The sequence below is a fragment of the Polypterus senegalus genome, chromosome 10, assembly GCF_016835505.1.
Source record: "Polypterus senegalus isolate Bchr_013 chromosome 10, ASM1683550v1, whole genome shotgun sequence".
In the NCBI taxonomy this organism is placed as follows: Eukaryota; Metazoa; Chordata; class Cladistia; order Polypteriformes; family Polypteridae; genus Polypterus; species Polypterus senegalus.
Genome location: NC_053163.1, coordinates 174,246,940 through 174,261,903, shown reverse-complemented (window position 1 = coordinate 174,261,903; position 14,964 = coordinate 174,246,940). Strand labels below are relative to the sequence as shown.

General features: G+C 35.8%; 1 protein-coding gene across 9 annotated transcripts in view; it reads right to left on the bottom strand.

The window, feature by feature from the left end:
- Positions 1-14,964, bottom strand: part of ctnnd1 (catenin (cadherin-associated protein), delta 1) — an 81,864-nt gene that overhangs the window by 37,640 nt on the left and 29,260 nt on the right. For 5 of the 9 annotated variants that reach the window (XM_039767617.1, XM_039767616.1, XM_039767620.1 and 2 more), the window contains exon 2: positions 11,225-11,339. The exons of 2 other annotated variants lie outside the window; for them this stretch is intronic. The gene's annotated coding sequence lies outside the window, so the exon portion shown is untranslated. Of the gene's footprint in view, positions 1-4,712; positions 4,763-5,609; positions 5,673-11,224; positions 11,340-14,964 lie in introns of all 9 variants that reach the window. 2 more of the 9 variants (XM_039767618.1, XM_039767619.1) reach the window with 2 other exon arrangements.

Sequence of the window (14,964 nt, the reverse complement as noted above, 5' to 3'; positions counted from 1 at the left end):
TTTAACAAGTACTGTGTAATTTTGCAGTCAATCTTCACATGCAAGGAAGTAAAAACATTCACATACTTTTCTACTATTTAAATACCTACTTGTTCAAAAAAAGTGAAATGTGTTTCAGAAATCAAAAAACAAAGTGGTGCACTGGAATATTCTCATGACAGCAGAACTCTAGCATGAAAAGTGATCTTCAGGTCAGGTATCAAGCAAGTCTGCTTGAGAGGGGCAATACCATAAATAAGCTGGTAATTGTCTTGTAACATGTCGTCTATAATAGCAAGAGTGACATTTTTTTGGTCGTCGCAATGTCTACCTAGCCTTACAGAAGTTATTAGTTTTATACTTTGTACATACTGTATGTATAAAACAGTATTAAACTGAAGATACCTAGAACCACACTAACGATGTTACTAAAATTTGAACGCCTTTAATATACAACCATCCCTAAACACTGCAGATTGACTGGTATGCTCACAACATATTAGCAGAAGTGTTAAATTTCTTAAAGCCATGCATGTCAACATACAGAGAGGAATTAAACAAGTATTAGTTTATCATGTCATAATAAAAGGGGTACCAGCCAATAGTTTCACTGCAGTCCTATTTAATATAAGCCAGGTGAATGTCTGCAGTTAGGTTTCAGTATAAATGTAACCAGCAAATGCTGATGGATGAACATGCAATTTTAATGCACGTGCAAACAAGAACCAATAATATATAGTAAGCTTTCAGAATTGATAACTAGAGAAAGCATAAACACAGACCGCTCCAAAAGATACATTACAAGACCCCCCCGCCAAAAAAAAAAACAAAAAAAGAACACACAAAACAGATCCTCCTGGAAGAAACTACAGTATCTTTAGCGGTTCTGGCATAAAATTTAATAATGTTAGTACGTTGTATACACAGGTGCCGGTTCATAAAATTAGAATATCATGACAAAGTTGATTTCAGTAATTCCATTCAAAAAGTGAAACTTGTATATTAGATTCATTCATTACACACAGACTGATGTATTTCAAATGTTTATTTCTTTAAATTTTGATGATTATAACTGACAACTAATGAAAGTTCCAAATTCAGTATCTCAGAAAATTAGAATATTGTGAAAAGGTTCAATATTGAAGACATCTGGTGCCACGCTCTAAATCTGCTAACTCAAAACACCTGCAAAAGCCTTTAAATGGTCTCTCAGTCTAGTTCTGTAGGCTACACAATCATGGGAAGACTGCTGACTTGACAGTTGTCCAAAAGACGACCATTGACACCTTGCACAAGGAGGGCAAGACACAAAAGGTCATTGCTAAAGAGGCTGGCTGTTCACAGAGCTCTGTGTCCAAGCACATTAATAGAGAGGCGAAGGGAAGGACAAGATGTGGTAGAAAAAAGTGTACAAGCAATAGGGATAACTGCACCTGGAGAGGATTGTGAAACAAAACCCATTCAAAACTGTGGGGGAGATTCACTAAGAGTGGACTGCAGCTGGAGTCAGTGCTTCAAGAACCACCACGCACAGACGTATGCAAGACATGGGTTTCAGCTGTCGCATTCCTTGTGTCAAGCCACTCTTGAACAAGAGACAGCATCAGAAGCGTCTCGACTGGACTGCTGCTGAGTGGTCCAAAGTTATGTTCTCTGATGAAAGTAAATTTTGCATTTCCTTTGGAAATCAAGGTCCCAGAGTCTGGAGGAAGAGAGGAGAGGCACAGAATCCTTGTTTCTTGAGGTCCAGTGTAAAGTTTCCACAGTCAGTGATGGTTTGGGGTGCCATGTCATCTGCTAGTGTTGGTCCATTGTGTTTTCTGAGGTCCAAGGTCAACGCAGCCGTCTACCAGGAAGTTTTAGAGCACTTCATGCTTCCTGCTGCTGATGAACTTTATGGAGATGCAGATTTCATTTTCCAACAGGACCTGGCACCTGCACACAGTGCCAAAGCTACCAGTACCTGGTTTAAGGACCATGGTATCCCTGTTCTTGATTGGCCAGCAAACTCGCCTGACCTTAACCCCATAGAAAATCTATAGGGTATTGTGAAGAGGAAGATGCAATACGCCAGACCCAACAATTCAGAAGAGCTGAAGGCCACTATCAGAGCAACATGGGCCCTCATAACACCTAAGCAGTGCCACAGACTGATCCGACTACATGCCCGCCACATTGCTGCAGTAATCCAGGCCAAAGGAGCCTCAACTAAATATTGAGTGCTGTACATGCTCATACTTTTCATGTTCATACCCTTCAGTTGGCCAACATTTCTAAAAATCCTTTTTTTGCATTGGTCTTAATTGATATTCTAATTTTCCAAGATACTGAATTTGGGACTTTCATTAGTTGTCAGTTATAATCATCAAAATTAAAAGAAATAAACATTTGAAATACATCAGTCTGTGTGTAATGAATGAATCGAATATACAAGTTTCACTTTTTGAATGGAATTACTGAAATAAATCAACTGTCATGATATTCTAATTTTATGACTGGCACCTGTAATGTAGCTCATAACATGTTTTTTGTTGCATTATTGCATACAACAGAATTCTGTGCACAGTAATGTTTTAATATTTAAAACATTTCCCCACCTCAGTTGGTTAACTATCCCAAGACTTGAAGAAGAAACAGTATAAACTGGAATATATAGCTAAAAAATGAAGTTTTATAAATCAAGCAAACATACATTCACTCCATAACCAGCCAGTACCACTTAGTTTTGGAAAATCCAACAAGCTGTATGTGCAACAGCTATCCATTACAGTTTGGGTGAATGGGAAGCAGAGAGACTGTTTAAGCTATGTTGCAATGTGAAATTTTACATGATAAAATGCTATTGTGAAAGAACATATACAATGATCAACAGAATCCAAAAGTGTTCTTAAGTATGATGGCAAAGAAAAGCAGTATAGTAATGTAATTTCACATCCTCTGTTTAAGCAACAAAGGGAAAAAGCTACAGAATGAATCCAAAAGAAGTTAAAGAATTAAACAGGAAAGCAAATATGAAACTGGTCATTATTGAAATGTCATTTTAAAAAGGAAAATGTTTCTTGCAAGACACTGAGTGAAACATGAACAGTCTTTGTGAAACATTTTGGAATGAACTACTCTGGATCATTAAATATACAGTGATCCCCCGATATTATCACAGTTCAGCTATCGTTGAAGAATTCAATAAGTACATCCTACCTGTAGTGTACTTTGCAGCCAATTCATAACAAAGCATACGATTTTCAGCAGTCACTACGGTAGACAAAGTTTCGCGTTACAGTACCCAGATTTCTTACAAGGCCCGTTATTGGCTAAAAGAGGAGACTCAACCAATCAGAGTGTGATTTTCATTCTCTTGGGCCCTGATTGGCTGAAGCTAATGTGGTGTAATCCCGCAAGAACAGCAAGTGTGGGTCCCCGATGCATCTCAGTTTTCTGCGTATCACTACCTTGCTTGTGGCAAGATTGTTGTGAGCAAAACTTGTGAACTTTTCATTTTAAGCCCTACGATGGCTCCCAAGTATCCTGCATCTTCTAAGAAGGGAAGGAAAGGAAAGCGTTACACGGACGTTGCTCGTCATTACAGCTTGAATGAATCGACGATACGCTATATTATTATTGTTGTTGTTACTCATATCCTTAGCCCGACATCCACATATCATATATGCATTTACAAAGTGTATTTTAATAAGTTTACATGCATCTAAGTGTGTGGTAGGGGTATTTCAAGGCTTAAACTAAAAAAAAAAAAAAAAATTTTATATGGTCTTTCTATATCGCAGATTTTCACCTATCACTGATGGGTCTGGAAAGTAACTTCCGTGATAGGCAGGGGATCACTGTATAGGACCATGAAAACTACTGTACCAAAAGACAGATTTACAAAGTAAATGAAACATGACTAACAGGGGTTCAAAAGCATTGCTCCATGCCGGGGGGGGGATGCATATTGCATTTTTTAACTGTATAGACATTGACAGCAGACACAAAAGCTGGAAAAGTCAATTGTTTAAGCTGGTTTTCTGAATGAAGTTGTAAGCACATGTTAAACCTAACAAGAAAATAAGAGGCAAGACAAAAATAATTGGACTGGGCTTGGGGCTTTCCTAGAAAACAGTCTGGAGGTTGGCTGGACGTGAATCGTAGAATTAAATCCCCTCCTACCCACCGACCTGCTAGACCAGTCAGCATATGCACAACAATTATTAAATGAGTTGCCACGATAATGTCAGGTGGGGGTAAAACATGAATCAACATCAAATTTCTTGCCAATTTTCTCTTTCTGTAAAGCAGTTTATGACTGACAAAAACATTCCCCCTATTCGCCCAGTTTAGCTCTCCTGTGATTTTTACTTGTTTTCAAAAATCAAAAGTGACCTGAAGGGAACACATTTTTATTTTTACCACCAATCCGGTTATTTTTGTCTCACACCTCATATAAGCCAGGTATGTATCTACCCCAACCTTTGGAGAGGGACAAAAAAAAACTAAATCTGTACACTAAACTCTTGTGCATAACTCAAAAAAAAAAAAAAAGCTTGTGATACCTGACCTGAAGGCTAATAATTCTGAAACGCATTGCAACAATGCAGTGTGAACAGTAGCTCTGAATTTTAAACCACAGCTACAACATTCAAAAATGAGGACTGAACAGGATTCAGTGTTTTTTTTGATGTGCTATTTATTTATTTATTTAAAAAAAAAAAAAAAAAAAAAACTAGGAGGAGACTTACTTATTTTGAAATTTTGCTTGACATAAGCTCTGAGGATATTTTTAAAACTCCTATATTTAAACAAAAGAAAATCAAAATCATGAAAACTAACATTAAAACTGGGTTATTCAATACAGACCATAAATTCTGTGCTGAAGAAAAAGATTTGTTTACCTTACCAATTTTTTAGTCAAATATCAGCTCCTGCAGTTTATTCAAGCATTTGCTTAGAAACTCAGGAACGCATTTATATAAAAGCCCAATTCAAAAAGCTGCAGAGAAAATTGACCATTTGATAGTGGTTGAATTATGCAACCAACGAAAAAAAAAAAAAAACCACTGAATGAAAATTAAACTTCAACTCACTTGGGTGATAGGATAAATATTTCAGTAAAACAGAACTGCTTTAAACTGAAGTCTCTTAAACATTTGGCTTTCTCAAGTATTGTCCAACTTTAAATCAACCCAAAAAAACAAGTATGATCTAATCAAACCCGCTCTATCCCCTAAGCAGGTGACATGCAGAAATTTACTGGTCAACATGCAGAAAGCTACAAGTGACATGTCAACATAGACAGTAATGTATAAATCACAAATGAGAGCATTACAAGTCTTTCACTGGTTTATAAACAAGAAATTTGACAATATGAACAAACATGCAAATGTTACTCCAAGGAGAAATGATAAACAGCCGACCAAGTTTTTTTTTCCAGCCAGTTCTAACAAGTTAACTTTAGCAAACTAGGATCCTAGTCATGCAAACAATGTAAATGAGTCTTGGAACACATACATGGAATGGAATACAGAAATGCAACGTAGATGTATGAACAACATACAGCAGAGGACAGTTTACATAGAATGGAAATGTGTATTAAATTTAGTCAAGCGAGGGCCTTTTTAAAAAGACAATATACTTACTATTATCATAAGTGATAAACAAGAATACAAGAAACGCACACAAAGACAATTGGGAACTGGTTCCTGGTAAATGTGACAAAGAGCAAAATGATTTTCAAAGTTATTTTACAAGAAAAATAGGACCAATTCCAGTTTGAAAAAATAATGAGTGGAGATTAAAGTAAAAAATTAAGGACAGGTAAAGCAATTTAAGTGTGATGGAGTACAGAATACTTGTTAAGTGTATACATTGTCAAATTCCTGCATACAGTGAATACATTAAATAAAAACACTACAATATAAAACCAAACAACCTTAAGCCTGAAATGACAAAAGAAAGCATGTCAAAGAAACTGCATAAATTTTAATAATGAGGTTACTGTAAAACAATACTACAAAGTAACTGAAAGAAATTTTTTTTTAAAAAACACACGGGTCAGCTATTTGATTGCTGTTAAAGGCAACTTATAATCAAAAAAGGACGACATGACATGATATTTGATGAAACCGTCTTAGGGGATGAGCACAGATATGGAATTTGCTCCTGTATGTTTATGTAACTCATTTTACAAAATGCAAGGAACAAAACAGTGTGAATATAGCAAGTGTCCCACAATCTACCCTCATGGACATCTAAATAATTTGAAACAAAACTGAGCAAATCGGTGAGCCTTACTGGAAGACAAAAAACAATTTTCTGCTGGTACTGATTCACATGAAGCCTTTAGCTATATACATAGTTTAAAGCTGCACTCCACTTTACCACATAACTGCAACAAAAAAGGAAATGCAGTACTTTGTGAATGACTACGTTACTAGCAATACTGCTAAAAGCCTGTTAACAATATTCATGCCTCGTCTCAGGGTTTGGTGCTGAAGTCTGTTTTCTTTAGATACTGCCATTAGATGTCATTTGGAATATTAATCTATAGGCTGATGTCACTGATCTGTACTAATCACTTAGACTAAATGCTTCTCATTGACTGTATTAGTGGGTTGGAACAGTGGATGAATTAAAACCTCAATAGTGTCTTAAGTTTTATTTTAAAATGCTTACGTTTAAAAATTAAAGTTAACAATGATCTAAGGTTTGGTTATTACATCCTCATTATTATTTTTTTGGAGGGCAGGTTAGAGGACAACAGTGCGTGTGTTTTTCTAATTTCTATTTTCAGATGCTTTTACCAGTCAAGGTTGGACAGCACAACCAATTGATGAACTACGGAAACTCGAACATTTTACTTTGTTACAGAGGTTGCTGTAGCAGTGATTAAGAAGTTCCCACAAAATCTTTGATCTTCACCCATCATTAAGACATTAAAAGGGCCAACATCTCTGGTCAAAGGCTCAAAATTTGTAAAAGCCACCAAAGCAGTCATGTATGTGTTTCTTTTCATTTCATGGAATAGAAGCCACAGGACCATGCTTGACTAGAAAAGGTGCCTATGATGTCAATCCTTGTTCAAAAATGAAACGGTACATAAAAGGCTTGATCTATTTTTCTGCTACATAAGTATTACCATGCGGTAGTGCTATTCTGTTGTCTGAGGCAGGGCCATGGAGTCACAGTCTGAGTCATGGAGTTGGAAGCAATTACTGGGTTACTGGAGTCAAGTTAAAAAAAAAATTGCACCATCTCTAAATGTAACTTGCAATTTGTGTTAAAATATCCAATTTCACATATACTGGTTCAACTATATTCTCTTCCAGACAGGAGATAAAATTGACTTTAATTATGTAAATTTAGTCTAATGCTTCTCAGTGTTTGTAAGCCACAACATGGCTAAACCTTTAAACCCAAACTTTTAACAAGAGTGCTAAAAAGTAGCCTGATCCACGTTGACAGTGATGAATTGCCTTGAATTATTTGATTTGAGCCAACATTGTAAATATATTAGTGTTTATACAAAATGAGGAGCCAAAAGTACCACAAATTTCTGGATCTCAAACAGAAAATTAACAACTAACAAAATCAGACTTATAGGACATTAAGAGTTGTGTGCAGGGTAAAGCAAAAATCTTACCTGCATGTGTTAAACACCACAAAATGTGGACAACTCTGGAAAGGTCAGAGGTCATGCATACTGTGGCACATTTCTGAAAAATTCTAAATTTGTGAAATCCAACAAATGCATTATTCTAAAAAAATGTAGATAATTTAATCAAGTATGAAATACTACAATTCTTTATTTTCAGGCTGTTTAAACTATTCGACTAATAATGGACAGTAATGTGGCAGCACTGACCAGAACTACAGTGGGTTTTGACATTTGAAAAAAGAACACTAGTTTTCAATTACGTTTTTAGATTTTTAGATTTAAAATTCCTGAAATGGTATTAAAAAACACACCACACACTTGGCAGAACATATTCATGCTTACATTTTATCGTAAGCACTGCAAACGCAAGACGCACTAGTGTTACACGGAGTGTAAAGAAAATTACTGCAGAAAAAATGCACTAAACACATAGTGCATTCAGGTTCTGTAATGATTTGCCTTAGCAATCTTCATATTTAAATCAAGGTATTGTTTTTTAACAGTCTGACTGCTACTAAGTATTTGACATTCTATTTACAGTGTTTTGCAGTGGCACTAGGTAATGAGCCATTCCAATCAAGTTATTCCTCATGATTTTCAACACAGTAGAAATTTTATATTCAAGCTCTTACAACTTACACACGTTAATGATTGGTGTCCTTTGCCACTGAGCCTACATGAGACCTTTTCCTAAAATGGAGTAATCAGTTTATACAGGGTGAAACAAAAGTACCACAATTCAAACATCTGTTCTAAAAAAAAAAAAAAAACATTTCATTATGACAAGAAAAGTTATACACATTAAACACCGTCTTTTAAAAATGTCCAAGGTCATGGCCATCATATTAGCAAAACACTCTTCAAGACAATTTCTGAATGCTCACATGACTTGGCCGTTTCAAGGGGAACAGCGGCAATTTTCAGGCCGGTGCGTGTATACCTTCGACTTGGGATAGCCCCACAAAAAGAAATTGCACAGAGAAACATCAGGCAGTGCAGAGACCCCAGCTTCCCTGGAAACATCTCCCGCAAAACTTGCATGCATCTCCATGCCGTATAACCTGTTGCTCCATCCTATTGAAACCAGACATCCATTTCTTCCAATTGGGGCCACAAAAAGTTCTATAGCATTTCAATGTAACATTCTGAAGCGACGGTGACGATTGCTCCCCTCTCCTCAAAAAAAGGGCATACAATGCCAAATTAAGCAACGACGCACCAAACTGTAATACTCTCACAGTGCAGGGGTCCCTGATGAAGTTCACGAGGGTTCGTTCAAGCCTAATAGTGAAAGTTCTGCTTATTTACACAACCATTCAAATGGAAATGTGCCTTGTCACTGCACAAGGTGATGGCATCTCTAACAGTTTGCAGAATGTTCAAGCACAACTCTAAGGGTCTCCCCAGTGAGATCCTGCAATACTATCATTTTGTATTGTTGGAAATTAAGGTCCTCATACAAAATCCTCCACAAAGAAGTGTTGGAGATGCATAAGGCAGAAGTGTGCTGAATGCCTAGGAGACTGCAAAATTGATGCCCTGACAGCTTGGATGTTTTCAGGCATTAGAACAGTCCAAGGAAGGCCTGAAGATTTTCCGTTCAGTGTTGCACCCATCTGTCTAAAGCTACCCATCCACTGAAGAATTGTTTTCCCGATTTGGGATGTCTCAGTTAGGAGGAATGCTGAAGTGCATTTTGAAGTCTCGTTGAGTGGTGATGATGGATTAATCGTTTTTAAAGAACGTTTCAATAGCAAAAGCCCAGTACGCAGCAGACCAGGGCATGTTGGCAACTGAAAACTACAAGGGATCACCTATCAAAAGGACCCCCACCCCAACCCACTCAGCTGCCTCTCTCTCACACAATGACCTTGAGAAATGTGGTACTTCAATTTTGCTCACCCTGTAACAACAAAGTTACTGGGCTGCAGTTTAGTAGTTTAATCCATGAAGATCTATCAGGCCCAACCAAAAAAGAAATAATCCAAGAAATAAGAACCGCTCCATGTTGAATGCTTTTTTCTGTCTTTAGTGATAGCAAAACTTCAGGAACTCGCATCCAATTACTATCAATGTGATTTTGTTGAATACGGAAAAGGCACTTTTGGATGTTCATGGAGTTACGGAGGAAAATTTATAATACATTTGCAATTGTAAGACGTGAATCAATACTTGATAACACTCTTGCCTTGAAAAACAGACACACTCAATTTTAAAGGTTTAATTTTCATGTTTCAAACCCAGTCCCATCACCTCTATTTTAAAATGGAATGGGTTAAGAAATTTTTTAAATAAAAAAAAACAAAAAAAAAAAACACAATTTCATGTAGAAAATATACCATGAAACAATACCAAAATTACCCTTTAATGCACAATTACACATCAGCCATAGCAAGTTTAGGATTAACACATTTTAAACTAAAAAGCTGTAAATTTTCTATCACCCCTTCATTCATTTTTCTCACTAGAGTACCACGGCAACGTTTTGGTGAAGAGATTAGCTCTGGAGTCAAAATAGTACTCCACTAAATTTTACTTGTGTGGGCGATACTCACTCAATGAACTCTTTTCTCTGTGTTACCTGGGAAACATCTGCCATAAAAGAATGACATGCAATATCACTTAATGTAGCTCAGTGCCAAAGACTTCAACCAACTAAATTTAACAAAAATGTACTATCAGCTATATAAAGGAACTCAAAACTTAACAGGTGAACAACCAATGACCTATCTATGGATACAACATGGATGTTTTAAACGGTGCATTTAATTTCTGTAGACAGTTTAAATACATTAAAAGTGGGTGAAAACTGTATTCCACAGTGTAACTAAGGATTAGCATGAATTAATAAAATTGACGGCATCTTCGACTTGTAAGAGCTACAAAAATTGGTGGCAGTGTCACACTAAAAAGGCTGCTTTTGTGCTAGGTAACGAAAAGATGCTTGCTGTACCATCTGTTCTCAAAATATTCTTGACAATCATACATAATATATTTGGAGTAAAAGCATCTGAAATATACAATTTCCATTTCTGTACACTGTAAATATATACAGCTCAAGTTAAAAGGTTGTTTTTCTTTAATTGCCAAAATGCTGCCACTTGATTATTTGCCAAGCTTATATGCACCAAGCTGAATAATCTATAACAGTGGGAATGCATGTTAACACAAAAATGAGTTAAACTGTCAGATTTAAACTGACTGACTAACAAGAAAATTAGTAAATTGCATTTAGTAAGTAATCAGTCTGTTTTAGTTACATGCTTATGACCACCCTTGATAAAACAATACATCCAAATATGAAAAAAAAAATCTGCAAGTGTTAATCAGGAGTGTGGATGCTCTATAAAACTTCACTTTTGTGAATTGTTTTCAGAGTCAACAGAAAAGCACATACTACAGAACCACGAACATATACATTTGACTCACAGCAAGTCAGAGAAGAAAGCTCACAGAAAAACAAAAAATGAATGATACCTGATAAAGTTCAGCTGATTGTCATTGCTATGACATGCAAGGAGCATATTAAAAGTAAATAAAATTGACACTTTACCACGGTAAAAAAGATAATATTCAGCGAAATAAAAAACTACACACCTAAGCCTCTTGACTGGTTGGTGAACTTGAGGAAGTTAAGGTGAGGGTGCCCAGATGGACAGTATCATTGAAAAGTAGTCCTCAAAACCACCAGCTTCAGAACAAGTGAAGAAAGCTGGAAAAAAATGTACATTAAGGGAGAATTATCAACTACAAGTAGGAATATGAACATTAACTACAAAGCTGCTGATATTGTAATAAACATGCATAATTGTATAAAATTACTGAATGCATTGCCTTCTAAAAATGGCATTAAATACATTTTTAGAATCCTTAAATAAGCTAAAACACTGTTTCAATCCAAAATATTAATGATAGCAGAAACTCAGTGCCTAGTTCACATTTAATTCAACAAATCTAAAAAAAGCATGAAACTGTTAAAGCAGGAAGAGGACTCATTCGGATTTCGGCAGTAATCAATGTTACTAGAAAATTAAGATACTCCAACAGATGCGAGTTTTAAACCAAACATACCCTCGAAAACCCACTTCCAGTTTGCTAAAGGCAGCAAGACACAGTTGATGAAAGTGATTAAGTACAGATAACCCATCAAATGCTTAAAAATAGTCTACACTGAACAGATTAGATATGAGTCAATTAAAAAAGTGTTGGGAGAAAAACTGACAGTCAAAATCTGCTATAAAATTAAGCAAAACCCGACAATTTAAAAATACAACCAACCTCTAATATAAGTTAACATTTTCCCACTGTAAACTTTCTCTTATGTAAATATGAATTGGGACAGGCAGGTTTAAGGTGGTTAGATTAGATTGGTATTGTTTCTGCAAAGGCCAGCTCTTCACAATTCTGTATTGTGTACTGTATAAATGACTTATGAAAATAAATGAATGTGTGTATCAGGGATTGTTCCAATTTTTACTATCAAACGTTTTTTCCTCAGGAGGTCTCACAAGCTCAATGTACAATACAAGAACATTGCACTGTACAAGATGGTGTTTGAAGAATTTTTATAATTGCTACCTGGGTAAACATACAAAACTATAAACGTGCCACCACGATCCCCTTAGAACACTTGGCAACAAGTTAATACCAATTAAAATGTGACTCAGGGAGAAGGGTGGGGGAGGGGGACTCACGTTACTTACAATGAGAGAATGAACAAACAGTTCAAACTAACAAGTCATTACAAGAGGACACCACATCATATGAGGAAGTGCTGGCAGAAAGTTACTTTTCCCACAGACCAAGCTGAATAAAGCTGTCAGGACTTGCCAGAATCTCATACTGTCAGCTAAGAGTAATCATACCCACACAGAAACGCATCATGAATCACATGCTAGCAAAGCTTTTAAAGGAAGGGAAATAACGTATGTCTATATCACTATTAAAATTACGTATAAACTTGAGACTGCCAAGACCCATCCAAGGTAAGCTGGGCTTTATAAATGGCTACCAGTCCAAGGAAAAGCAAACTGGAACTGGGATTGTTTTAGACAAAATGGCTACAAACTTGCTGTTCTGCTCAAATCATTTAGCTGGATCAATACATACACCCAAACTTCCCTTTACTGCAGAATATAATGAACAAATCATAGAAAAATACACAAGATTAAAAAAAGAGAGAGAGTTGGACTTTGACTCCCAAATAACATACTTCACGATCTCAATAAAACAAAATAAAAAATTTCTCAATAAAATTCTGTCTCAAAATGTCTTTACCATATCAATTTAGAAGCAGCTCAGCTTGACATCCAGTTAGTTAGCAAATGCAACTTTGTCACGAAAGCTAATAGACTGCTCGTCTTCTAACACTGCATCTTCATCTAGTTACCATCAACAACTACTTAACAATACAATCTCTAAAAGGAGTATGTGTTTTATTCAGAATAAATGACCACACCTCAATAGCTTTTACCAAAGCCTAATTTAGTTTAAAGCTTTAATCATGTACTACTTGCTTATTCAGTTACTGGCTAAACATTTCAAGAAAAACATCTTAATTTGTACTTTACTTCAAAACTGCCCAAATGCAAATAAAGGTATAAGAGCATACTGTTTAATTAGGATCTTTGAATCTACATATTGAAGATCTGCAATTTTTTTGCCTAAATTACAAAGACTTACTGCTCATTTCCACACTATATGACAGTAAACCACCCACTTGTAACCTGGAATGTAATACAATGTGTTAGGAACTGTGCATCAGGTACAAACTAGAGCGGAGTTTGGATGAGTGAGACTTTAACCCTATTTTCAGAACTGCTTTAGACTTCATCTTGAGTTACAAAAACCATCATAAATTACGTATTTAGTATACAAACTATTATAAAGATAGTAAAAACCAAACTGACATAAAACAGCAAAATACAGCTTTTACAGTAGAAAAGACTAAAGAAAACCACAAAAGGCACATCAAGAAATGTGTATGCTATAAAAGTTCAGTAGTATTTTTATATTTGTAACCTCTAAATTGCTAATCAAAGTATATATATGAATGCACTTATTTCAGTGTGCAAGGTTTAGAAAATGTAGGATTTTCTGCTTTTAAAAAGCCAGAGTTAAATAACAAAAACCTCACAAAAACAGAAAAATATCCAAAAATTCCCAATTTCAAATTCACTTACAAGAGTTGAGATCTACAGGTAAAGATGTACCTCTTAACATTGGTGGTAATATCCTAATTAGCTAACCAACCCCACAGTACCTGCAGGGCTGATTAACGTCAAAATCAGGTATTCACCGTACTTATCCACCTTGACAGATTACACACTTGGATCAGGTTGCCTATTAAATTTCAGATTGTTTAACCGAGAAGAGAGGAAAAAATACCAAAAAAACTCTGCAATCTTAGACTTATGGTACCTTTTATATGAAGTCCTTAATAAGCTAAATTGAACAAAAAAGGAACATACGTTTCAGTCTCTTTCAAAACTTTATTTTCTCCATCCACTGAGATCATATAGTGTACAGTGCAATCCCCAAGTGAACATTTGCTTAAGAAAAGCAGTCTCACCTGTATCTTTCTCTTCTATATAATCACTTGTATAAATTGTCTGGATGAGTAGCAAAACTTATGACAAATACTGGGTGTCCTCTTTGTCCAATGGAAAACTACCTAAATGTATTAAACATCTTTGACACTTCCTAATCCTGAATTTTGACCAGGGCGATTTATACCGATTTTGTGGACAACCTCACTTCTCAATACAGTTATTGTTTTCAGAGCTTAACCAGCTGTGCACCACTCTGCACACTGTATCCTTGATTGTTTCTTTGACTACTTATTTCATTTAGTACAACATTGCAGGTTTTTATTTTTCTCTTACAAAATAGATGGCATGGTGTTCTATGATAATCAAGCAGATTTGTTTAATCCACATCCACCAAACCTACTTGTTTCTTTGTACAAATTCAGTACAAATCTGCATCTATCTAGACACAAGCTGAACGTGCCACAACCTAAACAAAACAGCATTTCTAGATCTTGTCTTCCAGGAATGCTTCCATTAATTTGTGATCCAGATTAAGACTGCTGAGATTTACACAAGTATCTTTTTCAAGGCAGAGAAAATATTTACTAGATTATAGCTTTTAGGTATTTCACCGCTATATGAGGACTTACAAAAGTACACAGGTGAGTCTGGTGATTGTGAACGGAATCTCAACGGCCAACTTTGGTGTAACTCAGAGAAACAATTAGCATGACGTTTATTACAAGATTGCATACTAATAAGCAATTATTTCTCCAATGAAGAGAACATTACAGTTTTGTACAAAAA